The sequence below is a fragment of the Cimex lectularius genome, unplaced genomic scaffold (genome assembly GCF_000648675.2).
Source record: "Cimex lectularius strain Harlan isolate CLEC.00 unplaced genomic scaffold, Clec_2.1 scaffold6, whole genome shotgun sequence".
Classification (NCBI taxonomy): Eukaryota; Metazoa; Arthropoda; class Insecta; order Hemiptera; family Cimicidae; genus Cimex; species Cimex lectularius.
In genome coordinates this window covers 2,709,766-2,723,856 of record NW_019392677.1, presented here as the reverse complement: position 1 = coordinate 2,723,856, position 14,091 = coordinate 2,709,766, and the positions used below count along the sequence as shown (strand labels likewise).

At 34.3% G+C, this 14,091-nt stretch overlaps 1 protein-coding gene across 2 annotated transcripts in view; it reads left to right on the top strand.

Moving 5' to 3' along the window:
- The window catches only part of LOC106673807, a 154,383-nt gene that overhangs the window by 56,506 nt on the left and 83,786 nt on the right, over nt 1-14,091 (top strand). The window contains exon 1 of one of the 2 annotated variants that reach the window (XM_014406096.2): nt 1,779-1,927. The exons of the other annotated variant lie outside the window; for it this stretch is intronic. The gene's annotated coding sequence lies outside the window, so the exon portion shown is untranslated. Of the gene's footprint in view, nt 1-1,778; nt 1,928-14,091 lie in introns of those variants that run through there. 2 annotated transcript variants of the gene reach the window in all.

Below are 14,091 nucleotides of genomic sequence, written 5' to 3'. Positions count from 1 at the left end.
ATAAAGAAGAAGGTCCTACGCTGTCTATGCTGATCAGAAGTAGTGGAGAAGTTAATATTGCTTAGAAGTTGAGGGCAGTCAATGTATAAATTAATAAGTTAAAAAAACTAAGTGGAATAGTAATCTTCGTTTTTTTTAACAGAATTAAGTTTAACCGTGATTGAAACTGGTCATAATCGGAAAGACTTATTCCCAGATTAAAGGCAACCACTCTTAAAAATTTATTTTGTACTCTATGAAGTTTACGATTTACCTGAGCAGTGTGTGGATTCCATACTGTAGAACAATATTCAAATCTCACCATAGAGGAATAAGCATTAGCATGTAAAAGAAACACAGCAAAATTAGTCAGTGAATGCATTCAAAATCTCCAAAACCTGGGGAAACACAACAACCTGATGATATCTTGGATGCCAGGGCACAGGGGAATTTTGGGTAACGACAAAGCAGACAGTCTGGCCAGAGGAGGATCTGCTTGACCATACTAGGCCCCAAACCTATACTTGGGATAACAAAAACAAACATAGAATCCTCCATCGCAGAATGTATCCAAACAAAACAAAAGGAGAAGTGGATAAACTCTAGCACTACTAGACATAGTAAACTTATGGCACAGAGGAATTTTGGGTAACGACAAAGCAGACAGTCTGGCCAGAGGAGGATCTGCTTGACCATACTAGGCCCCAAACCTATACTTGGGTTAACAAAAACAAACATAGAATCCTCCATCGCAGAATGGATCCAATCAAAACAAAAGGAGAAGTGGATAAACTTTAGCGGTGCTAGACATAGTAAACTTATGATGAAATAACCCTCACCAAGACTGGCAAAATCATTGCTGCAATTGGAAAGGGTCAAACTCAGAGGAGTGGTAGGACTACTAACCGGTCACTGGTATCTGAGAAAACATCTAAACAACATGGGCATATACAACTATGATCCCATCTGCAGATTATGTAATGAGGAGGAAACAGCCACCCTATCTTCTTCGAATGCGAAGCAACAGCTTAATGGATATTTAACCTAACGTACGGGAAAAACTTGGGGAATCAAACTGTAGCAGCGACAGTCAATGACCTGATACTTCTAAGGAGAAGGATTGCGTCTACTGCACTGAACTAAGGAACTAGGAAGGTAGTAGGTACAGTAAGCCAAAAGGCTTCAGTGCCGGGGGAACACAAACCCCGCTTCATAGTATCCTTTTTCACCTTACCATACCATATAGAAATAGAATAATGCCATGGAATTTACCTCTAAATCTTTTGAATATCGTGAGATAAAGCGTAGCGCTTTTAAATTTGCATGTTTTTAATGTAATCAATGTGTGTATTAAAATCTAATTTACAATTAAAGATTACACCAAGATCATTTGGTTGGTTTTTGAGGATAAATAGGAGCTGTTTATGTTATAATTCTAAGTGATACAAGAATTATATGTATAGAAACTCATTTTGTTTTAATTTTGATTTGAAGAGATTTGAGTACTACTTAAAGGCGAAATTAGGAGTTGAGGATAATGTCTACTCGAAAAAATGTGACAAACGGACAAATGCTATTCTCAACTGATTTCCTGGATGGACGAATGTCCATGAATGCCCAGCGTCAACTATTTTAAACATTCACACGACAGTGTAATAATAATAGAATGTATAATCGCTGCATTGCTGCGATTTGATCAAATCCACTGACCGAGTATTTATTGTTAAAGATGCTAACGTGGGGGGGGGGGTTCTGTAGATAGCGCTGATCCGTAAACGATCCTCGGCCGTACGGAAAGCCGGCTCCCGGCTGCCAGTCGGAAACGCGAATTCGTTGAGAAAGGTTTGTGCTCGCCGTCATCAGAAAAGAAACCCGCGAGAAAAGGCACGGCCCGACGATCCGTCACTTTTGGGCCTGATTATCACTGAACGCTAGTACACTTTAAAAAGTGAGTTCCGTTAATTTCTAAATCAAAGTAAATAAAAAAAATCGCACTGCAAAAAAAAAGAAAATATATAAATTGCTTGCAAAAGTTGACCATTTATTTGTTTTTGTATATGTATATCTTCATTCGTATGTTTTTTACTTTTATACTGTCACATATTTATACGTAATATATATGGTTCCGAGATAACATTAATCGCAAACGCTTCCGACATAGCGGATAGCGCAAATAGACGTCAATCAGTGCTGATCAAGTGATGTATTGACAAATTGGATGACAACACAATAAAAAAACTGTTTTTTCTGGTTGTCTATAACGCACATTTTGAAATCCCATTAAAAAAATTTGATGATTAAAGATTCATTTTCATAGAGTATAGGTATATATAAGAGTATAGGTATTGGAAAACAACCCTACGTTGAAAATAAACAGTTGGTTTTTTATAATAAAAATTTTGGAATTCGCCTATTCATTTGAGTTAAACTTTTCAGGGCGTAACAATAGATCGAATTTATCAGGTCTGTAAATTTATCGACAAACTAGAAAGTGTTGTAGTTGGGTTTGACCTTAGGTTAATAATTATATTTAGCAAGATCTTAATAAATTGACGTTAATTATGACTTAGGCATTTCTTGTTAATAGACTGACCCTGAGTTTTACCTTTTCCTCTTTGTTCTATCGCATACACGATAACAATTCTCACATGGTTTTTCGAAAAAGCATATCAAGTAAACTTGATGTTTAAGTTGTATTTAGTAGAACTGATTATTTTGGAACTGGCTCAGTTTGGTTTTGCAAAGAAAAAGGTCTGTAGGATGACATAATAATAATATTTTGTAATAAACTTGAAATAAGGTTTTAATTACTGGCCTTGCTTATTTTTGAATTGGCTTATTTTAGTTTTGAAAAAAAAAGTTCATACATAATTTGATTTGGAGTAATATGAAGGGATTTGTAAAAATGCCGGAGATTTTTGAATTTCATATAATGCGCCAATTTTTAATTTTTTTTTTTAAAGAAACAGTAATTCAGTTTGTTCGGATTATATTTGAATTGGAATTAGTAGAGTTTTTCCTTTGAGTTGTAATTTCTATGTCAAACTTGTTAAATGTAAAATCACACGTAAACCTGTTATTTTATTGACCACGAGCCGCCCATTGTTTTCATGTTGTGTCAATCAATATCTTCCTCTCTTCAAAAATATCGATTTTGATTCAAGCGTCATTCGAAACCCCTAGGCCGCGACGACATAAACACAAACGAATTGTTCGAAATTCAGAACTCATTTATTCCTTTTTTTTAAGAATAAAAAGAAATGAACAATTTCTTCTTTAATTCAGTTTTTGTGGACGAAATTGGTTGTTTTGATTTTCAAGATATTTTCACGAAGTAACCCCCTTGGGCGTAATTCGACGACTTTCTATTCAGGGTAAAAATATTTGTAACTTCAGTGCTTTTAACATACAGGTTTCTTTTAATTCGGTTATTTTCTCGAAGAGGAAAAAATTCAGATTGACAAATATTTATATAAGAAAATTTATCCTAAAACATTTTATAGACCGTTGAATAAGTTAAAGTTTAACTTTCAAGAATTTCTGAGTCATTTTAGTTATTATATTTTAGGACATCTTGGATAAACTTATTGATATAAAAGCTCAAACCTGCACATGCACGTATGTAGCTTTTTTAATTTACAATAAATTACCGGCAGGCCTCGAGAACGACACACCTCGGGTGTTGACAGTCTGGGGTCCGTCCTCTGCCTTATACGTCCTTCCAGCCACTGAGGTTGGACTCCGGGGGCTATCGACAGCTAGGCCTAAATACAAACCTATTCACACCGTCATTCTTAAATACGTTATTTACATACCATTCACTAAGTTTGGTTAGTGGAGCAATCGATATCCCTCCATCACCTATATACTTATTATAACTAACCTAATTGAGGGTCGATGGGTATTCAATATTCCACCAGCGGCCTACTCACACTACATATTCACGCCAATAAATACGTTCACTCTTAACTCTCACTGGACCCAAAACGATATATATAAAAACAGTTCGTGACTGAGTGACAGGCAACGCACAGACCAAACCGCTGGATCTAAAAAAATTCGGCAGTGCATTCCTATAATGACATCGATTTTTTTTTACAATATATAGACCGAAGTGAGCTGAAGAATGGAAGAATTTAAGAATCGAGACATTATGTTAGAAGGCCATACTAGCACTGCATCGCATTAGAAAGGTACATTAAAACAGCCTAGCGGGGATGAAGTCGCGGGTCGCTAGTATACAGTAAAACAACCTTTCCTCCAGGAACCCAAATATTCGCTGCTCTGGTCAAGCACAATTCTCATATCGGTTGGTATTCCTACTTGCTCTCTATATGGAGCCAAGGAATTACACCCTTCAATTAAATGGGACATATCGAGCAACTTTTCTATACATGCCGGACACAAACTGGCTTTTGCCCAAAAGTAAGTGCCCTTGGATCAACCTCGCATGGCCTATTCTAAATCGGGTGAGGATGATCCCACTCTTTCGAATCAGATCCTCCGAGAGCCATCTTGAGCTCTTGATTCATGAGAACTTGTTTGTCACTCAGGCTCATCGACGCTGTCAATTTCTTTTCATGTTCTTTATTACATTTTTAGCGTCAGAAGGCCGGATCGCAGCATTGCCGCCTCGTCCGCCTTTTTGGATCAATTTCATGACATATTCTGCATTTTGAAGTTTGTCGTTGATCGAGTTGTTTCTTTAAACAAATTTGAAAATAAATACGACTGAGCATTACGATTATTTTTTCTTTAAGAATTATTCAAACATTTTTTAAATCCGTTATATTTAGAGGTCTATTGAGCAAATTACATCTTCAATTAATTAATCTTTTTATGTAAGGTTTTGGTTGAAATGAAAAAGCCAGTGCCACGGGGATTCGAACCCACGACCTTCCGGTAAATACGCCGCTATTCTACAACTTGAGCTATCGTGTCTTCGATCCACTCGGACACCAACTCCCATCTCAACCTACAATCTTTCGAATTTTCTCTTTTTTTGCCATTTTCATATGTTGTGTAAACAGGATTCGATTCTCGGCGACATATAAAGTGGCCCACGTGGAGCTGTTTTTTTAAAATATTTTTTTAAATATTCTATAATTTAAATATTTGTATGCATTTAATGATGTATTCAACCAAACTAACATTAATTCCCGTCTACGCTCTTATTTCACAAAAAAGCAGCTTTAAGAGCACAAAAATGAAATTGTTAAAGATTTTTGTTGGTTACAAAGTTAATGATAATTATTGTTGCTTTCCTTACATCATTCAATTTTTTAAAATTCGTAATGTGTTTTACGTTGCTAAGTAAGTCTATAGTTATATATTATTTATAAATAGGCATTCTCTAGCCAATTAAAATGCTATTAATGTTATTATGCGAAACATGTGATAAGAGCAGGATGCCGGTCTGGAAAATGGCTATCGTAATCTTCATATGTTCACTTCCGTTGTTCATTAAGTTCCATCTTTATTTTAAATTGGTGTTTCTGTTCGATGTACATGAACGGACAATAATTAATGTAAAATGTGCCAAGAACCAAATGATCATAATCATTAGGAAACCAATATTCTTAAAAAATATATTGTCATATTACGTTTATCTGAGAACTGTTGTTTTCGGAATAATTGCAATTCAATTAAGTCAGGGTTATTGTAAAAAAATAGGTTGAAAAACGTGGAAAATTATAAAACAAACGGATTAAATATCTATAAAAATCTGACAGATTTTTATGTCTGTCGTCAACTTTATTGTCGGAAACTAATGCATCGTGTAAATAACATTTTCCAAGTTCGCATAGAAATCAAAGGAAAAGATCGTTTTTTTGGCGGATAATCTGCGCAGTGGTTGTCGTGCCGTAAACCCGTTCGCTTCTATGGAAGTACATCAAATTACACTTTTACCAACTCATCGCCGTTATTCGACATTTGCGATAGTATTTCTTTGATACTTTGCCTTTCAAGCACTCTAGGTTTCACTCTGAATAATTAGGTATTTCCTGTTTTGAAAATAGCGAGTTTTATGTAAAAACAACAAAAACTTTTTAAATTAATATATGAAAATCCAATTTGGGAAGAAAAGCATTTCTGGGCGGAGAGTTTACAAGAAAATTTGCGTTTTCCGAATAAAATTAGATTCTGTACCATGTTCTCGCAGAGTCGTTCGGCTTTTCGCCATCTTCAATCGTGCGCTAATAAATAATATTCTAACACTGATTTATTATAATTTAACAGAATCTCACAATATTTTAGATCCTCTATGCTGATCATTCGGAAAAATGATCTTTTAATCCATCGGTCTTAGCAGAGCTAAAGGGAGTAGAAGATTATACGAAAGGAACAGGAACTATCTGTAATTAATGAACTAATGAATGTGTCACCTTGTGATGACTTCATGCTACTGCAGTTATTATTGAGCACACTGATTCAGAAAAAAACAATGCTTTATACGCAAAAATCCCTGGATCCTTTATAACAAATTCTACCATATTCGTACCAACTGTATGTAATCATTTTTACATATACAGCATAACAACGTGTAAACCTATTTATTTATGTGTGGTGATTAGTGACCGTTAATCGATATTTATTTAGAAATCGTGAGATGCGGTCTGGTGTGATGTAGGTTTCCGAAAAACATTTTCTTTATCGTGCCAACGTTTCGATCTTTATTGAGATTATCTTCAGGGCCTGGGATTTACAAACATTGTTTACATATAACAATTACAATTGCATTGTATAAATTCACTTTTCTACATCCAAAATGTAATTGTTATATGTAAACAATGGTTGTAAATCCCAGACCCTGAAGATGATCTCAATAAAGATCGAAACGTTGGCACGATAAAGAAAATGTTTTTCTGAAACCTACATCACACCAGACCGCATCTCACGATTTCTAAATAAATATTGATTTATTATAATACGCGATATTTATTATAAATATGATATGAGATGCCGTCAAAATGATTTAATTGGGTGTAATGATGTCCGAATATATTGTTCAAGACGAGGTTTTCTTTTGGCCAACTTATCCTACGAAAGTCAGTCTCGGTCGTATGTACTGACTTTTGCTTTATCAAATAACAAATATACATTGTTAATAATGTGGAAATTGAAAAAATTGATTTTTCCTTAAGCTTGAGAGTCAAAAAATAATTGACAATGATTATAAAACACGATGATAAATGTAATACAAAAAGATAAGAAAATAACAGAATTGTTGAAAGAGGAAAACAAGAATAATTTTAACTGCTGATCCAGTGAGCGCTGTTAAATCCTTGTCACTGAGGAATTCACCACTGATATAACACGTAAAAACCATTAAATACCACTAACAGAACTGATATCTCCGAAAGCTCCAGAACTGGGCGAAAAAACGTTGCCACGCTGAAGCGTAAATTCGGCGCAGATATTTTGAGTCTCTTTTTTGGATGTCATTAAAGGACAAGAGAAACATCGCGTAATGTTGCCAATCGAGAAGACAATGATAATAACGAGACACAAATGTCACGTCATACTGACGAAGCCCAAATCTGACAACAAGCCTAAAAACGCCCCAACCATCTAGTAAAAATCACACCATTTCAAAGTACCTTTTTAGACATGTTACAAAACAGAGACCAAAATAGACTAATTGAACAGTAATAATTATTTCTCTCTAGATGTTCAAAATAAAAGATATTAAAACTTAGAATTTAGAGTCTCTGTTTTGAATTTAATTCAATACATCAAAAAGAATGCTCATCCAACTCAAATAAATAATTTGATCAGTAACAATGGTCGCAATTCAACATCAAGGACGGAATCTGTTGGTTGGTCCTATAGCTTACCTCGGTTACACATAACTATAAATACACGTCTTTTATTCTTAAAATAAATAATAAAATTACTTTTTTCCCTCAGGTACTTTGGAATATCACAGTTAAGATTAGATTATATTTTTCTAAATTGTACTTTATATAGTTAACTAAACTTACAAATGCTAACTTCCAACACAAGGGAGAGACATGAGACTCAGGTGGCTTTTCCGTTACAAGTGATCTACCGTTTGTTATAATTGTTTTTTGTAATCTGTTTTTGTAAATGATATAACATGCTTCTAACTGTGATATTTTGCTAAAATATATAGGCCCTGATGATGAAGAGACGATGATGAATCGTCGAAAGCCCGGCAAAGACTTAAAGAGTTTGTCGTTTCTGTTGTGACCTCACTGAAGATCATTTTGTTCAAGTTTAAAGAATTTGTCTGGATGCTATACTCTTTTTTTCATATTGACTACTGAACTGACCAATGCTCAAACGTTCTAAATGCGATTTATTTATTTACGGTTTCCCAATCACAAATGTATACAATAAAAGTATTAGTACAATAAAAGTAGTAAAAAAAAAGAAAAAAAAAGTCGGTGGGTGGCCGCAACGGTTTAGGCGTTGTCACGGCGCTCATCACTATAAGGTAAAGGCCCCGGGTTCGAATCCAGCGGCCCTGCATTCGAACCAGACCTACTTAGAAATGTGTTTTTTTGTCCAAAAACACCGTCACCCCGAGGGTTGATATAACCTCTGCTATTGCGAAACCTCGGAAAAAAACAAACAAAAAAACTATATAGTTAGCAATGATTAATTATAATAAAATTCAATATTGATTATATTTTAATTTTCTAATAATAAAATTTGCTTAGATCTGTTTAGGTGTTGAAGTTGTAAGCAGGCAGAAACAATCAATTATTTTCTAAGAATATTTTTAAATCATCTGCAAAAAATAAGGTCATAACGGACGGAAGAGAATCAGGGATATCGTTTATATAGATTTTAAACAGAAAAGGCCCTAAGTGCGACCCTTGAGGAATTCCACAAGTTGCTTGAAAACTATGCGACATTACTGATTTAAATTTTACTTTAAGCATTCGACCTTTTAAATAGGATGCAAAACAATGTAATAAGTTACCATGTATGCCTAATTTTCCTAATTTCTGTAGTAGAATCGTATGATCAACATTATCAAAATCTTTTGAAAAGTCAGTGTAAATACCATCAACTTGTAATTTGAATAATAACGTTTTTAAATATTGGGTTTAAGGTATTTAATATAATAATATATTTAATCGATTGATGACCAGTGCATTCTTTACGTTTTTTACAACTTCATAGATCTTAGATACAAATGATCTCTACAATATTCAATTTTTACAGCACAACTGTAAAGACATTTCCGCGTGATCCACTCAGATTTGTTGATTGGTGGTCGAAGAGGAATTCAGCTCGCGAAATTCCACGAGCGAAAATTCTTAGGTTTGTCCCTAGAAATTCCAAGCCACCAAATGTCAAAAGATTTGATTTATTCAAGTCATAGATACCTGGCCACTTTTTGCCGTTTTTATTAGTTCTAACCTAGTTTTTCTAGAAAAAAAACACAGCCACATTCAGGTTAAAGATTTTCCTGCTTTTAGAAGTTTCGTCACATTCGCTGTAAATTAAGGTCACCCAGAAATTACAAACAATTTTTTTTTTACCTTACGGTATAATAGAAAGGACTGTATTGTTATAAAACACGAGAATAAGAAGAACTCCATTTCAGATTACTTGGTCGTTCTGCTTAGAGTGTTTATTTTAAGTCTTTTTACCAAAATGTCACTTGATATAAATCAAATAATTGACAAATATCGAACAGGAGGTTGTTGATATTTTGATTTTTTCATCGTTTAAGATTGGCACAGGAATGGAAAATGGCCGAGTCCGCGATAAACGACAGTTTCCCGACTTTGGTTTCTTGAATTGCGTAATGGCACTTGTTTACTTATGATAGCAATTTGGAGATTTCCGCTTTGTAATTTCTACAAAGGAAGCTCGTACCCTCAATCAAACGGCCAGTTTTTTTGTTCAATTTATCTAGAAAACTGGTCAGATTGAGAAAAAAACCCTACGAAATTGGACATACCTATGGCAACATCATCTGTGACTATCCTAGCCTGCATATACTCTCCTCTTTGTGATTTTGCTACCTTCAGTGGTCATTATGTTAATTAACTGGAACGATAAGACGGGAAAACGGTTTGAAAGAAAATACATAAACATTACCCGCATTATCTCTTATCACCAAGAGTCATGCGATGCCTTGAAAAAAATGCTACACTTTAGTTTTACAATTCTGAGAAGAAGATTGCAATTATCTCTATTGCTCTATTGGCAATGGTACTACATTAGCCCAATGAAGCATAAATCGACAAAACACAAACGTAAAGCGAATAGGGTCAATTAACGCCTTATTGCACATCCTGATCACGTTCTAATCGAACTGCTTTGGGAAATGCCAGCCTTGGAGACACGTTCGTCCTCCACTTGAATTTATATTTGCTACTTCGAGCTTCAACTTTATAAATAAACTATTTACCGTAATTTCATATTTTATTATATTAATTGGGCCCTTACGCCAGTCATTCCGCGGTCTTAAACTGTTCTAGTTAGGATAGAAATAGGATCAATAATTATTAGTGAAGAGGTGTAAATTATCTTCTAATACCGCGAAACGTTTGACAGCCAATGCATTTTTTAACTACTTTTATTTATTATTTATAACCGTAAATGTTGGATTAAGTAAATATTTTTGATTTATACTGATTGTGCCGTTTGCCACAAATCAACAAATCTGAGGGGATCACGTGGAAATGTACAGTTGTGCTGTAAAAATAGGATATTGTAGAGATCATTTGTATCTAGCTATGAAGTAGTAAAAAACGTAAAGAATACATTGGCCATCAATCGCTTAATTATATTATTATATTAAATACCTTAAACCCAATTTACAATCTTTTTCCGAAGGACTACAGGTTGATTGTATTTACACTGGCTTTTCAAAAGCTTTTGATAATATTGATCATACGATTCTACTACAGACATTAGAAAAATTAGGCATACGTGGTAACTTAGAACATTAGTTTGTTTCTTATTTAGCAGGTCGAATGCTTAAATTAAAATTAAAATCAGTATTGTCGCTTAGTTTTCAAGCAACTTCCGGAGTTCCTCAAGGGTCGCCCCTAGGGCCTTTTTTGTTTAAAATCTATATAAACTATATCTCTAATTCTCTTCCATCCGTTATGACCTTATTTTTTGCGGAATATTTAAAAATATTCCTAGAAAAAAATTAATTGTTTCTGCCTGCTTACAACTTCAACATGCCTTAGTAAAATTTAATAATTCTTTTAAATTCTGACAAATGATCAGTTATGACTTTCGATAAAACAAAATATCCTATCATATTTAACTACGCTATATCAGACTCGCTCCTAATTTGGCGTGAAATTGTTAAAGATCTTGGCATCATTACTGACGGACAGATAAACTTTTACACACACATTAATAAAACTATCGCTAATTCAAATAACACTTTAGGATTTATTGCATGTCATACTAAATATTTCCATGATCCAGTTAAACTTAAAATTTTATACACTTCCACTGTATGACCAATGTTAGATTATTGTTCACCGCTTTAGGCTCCCTTTCAATCCACATTAAATCCTATCATTAAATATTAACCGTTATCGTTAATGCCAGATCTGAAATTGACGACTCTTCTGTACAGAAGGAATTTCTTTGATTGTATAAATTATTACATTCCTTAACTGATTGTCCAATACTCCTTAACCGAATTTCATGTTCCATCATTCCAAAAGTCAAATAACATTCCCCATCGATTGCCGTAGAACTAATTATGCCATATGCAGTTTTATACCAAGAACAACAAATTGGTTAAACTCGTTCAAAAATATAGGTATATTTAATGTCAGTTTAAGCAAATTTTATTGTTCGAAAATTAAATATTGTTTCATTCATATAATTCATAATGAATTTGATTATAATTAATACTTGATAATTGTATAGTGTTAATACTTTTCGAATTGTTTCTATTCATTCTAAATTGTTTTTTGTTTTTTTTATCATTATAAATATTTCTAAATTTATGTACAGTTATAAGCTATATAGTTTTAATATATAAATTTGTAATTGGAAAACCATAAATAAATAAATATAAGAGGGAGGACCTGCAAAATTAAATATGTCCAAACTAGATTGTCGTCAAATTTATTAGTACGAATTTAAACTTGGGCGAAGTACGGCCCAAACGGCGCATGATTAAAGTTTGGGGGTGGTAAGAATTAGCGAATGCACGGTGTAGCGATGGCTTCAGAGATTTCGATCTCGAAGACGGGAAGGGTCGCAGTAGGCCTAGACGACGACCAACTCAAACCGTTGATTAAAGAAAATTCACATAAGAAAAGACGGGAAATTGCGGAAGAGCTTAGTGTTGTCCACTCAACCGTTGTTCGCTATCAGGAGCAAATTGGTAAAGTAAAGAAGCTCGACAAGTGGGTACTGCACCAAGTAACCAAAGCCCAAAAGATATCGGACGCTTCGAAATTTGCACGTCTCCTCTGTTGCGCCACCAAAATGATCCATTTCTCGATCGAATTATCAAATAATGGTTTAGTGGTTGGCGTACAGGTTAGTGGTTGGGGAAGGATGAAGCGCCAAAACACTTCTTTCCGAAACCAAATCTGCACAGAAAAATAGTTGCGGTGACGGTTTGATGGGGTTGTTTACTATAATTTCTTCAATTATGGTGAAACTATCACAGCTGAGAAATACTGTCAGTAAACAGGAAACTGCAACGTCTTTGTCCAGCATGGTAAACCGTAAGGGGCCGATTCTTGTTCACGATAACACCAGGCCACATGTCGCATGTCCCCTGCGGAAACATAAGAACTTAGGGTATGAAACCTTACCGCCTTCAAACTTTCTAGTTCTTAGCTGCTTGGCATAGGGCGCAATGGATCGATAATAAACTAATACTTTAAAAAATAATAAATAAAATCTCAAAGCTCATCCTGTTTATTTTTTGTTTTCTGATTTCGAACATTTTTCCACCCGACCCTGGATGTAAAAATAAATTAAGGATAATGAGTGACGGAAAGTAATTAATAATAGATTTATTCATTTGAACTTACGACGTCAGAATGAGAAAACAATCTGAGGAAAAATGAAGGTCATAGTAAATTTCATTTCTGCAATTTTTCACTTACTAAACTTGAATATTCACAACTGCAGCTCCAAAACTAGTAACAATTAACTTCACGGATGTGGAATATTTTGATAAATTATTAACTTATTTTATATTTGATCTAAGAAAAATTAGTATATTAAGTTTTAAATCTGGAATATTTTCGAGCTTTATTTAAGTTGTACATGATCCAATAGATACTTTCAGTATATATCATTGTAATTTTTCTCTGAAGCTGTTTCTAATTTCTCAGGAACACAATTTTTTATTTATAGAATAGAATAGAAATTATATATTGGCGTTCTATACAAACTAAACACTAAATTGAAATAAATATAACAAAACCTAGGGCAAGACTTTTTTTCAATGCAAACGTACACTAAGTACATTTTTCGTCATTCAGTCTAGTCCTTCATTTTTTGCAACAGTCCTCGATAAGTCTAAGGTGTTCTTGGATGTTGGAGGTAGCTTGGATAGGAACCGCGTTACAGGACGAAATTGCGGTAACGTCGGTAGGTGGTGATTTCAACAGTAAGTCAACAGTATAAATAATATAAAGGATGAAAACAATAATGCTCCCTTGTGAAACGTCGTCTCTCTAATTTCCGAGAACAGTTGCCGCACCTCACTCACCTATAAGACTGCTGTCCGTTAGGTAGGATTTCTAGATAAAATAATAAGGAGTGCGCAGTTTATAAAACATACCCAGTTGCCAGCCCCTATCAAAAGCTTATGCTACATCTAGGAACGCACCACAAACAATACTCTTTATTCTTTAGAAGAGAGGAGATACTGTAGACAATGCTTGAACCCTTGTTGGATCGTAGCATGATGTGGAAGGAGCCGAATTGGTGAGAGGAGTTATTTTATGAGTATCTATGAAGCTATAAAATGAGTTTTTCAAGGATTTAAGAGATTGTAGTTAGAACGCTGAAAGGTCTATTGGGATGATTGTGGTTGGGAGTTTCTGAGCTTTAGAATAAGCAGCTAATAAATTTTTAATTAAGAAAACCATGGGGTCCATGAGGTCTGATATTCAGCCAAACTCA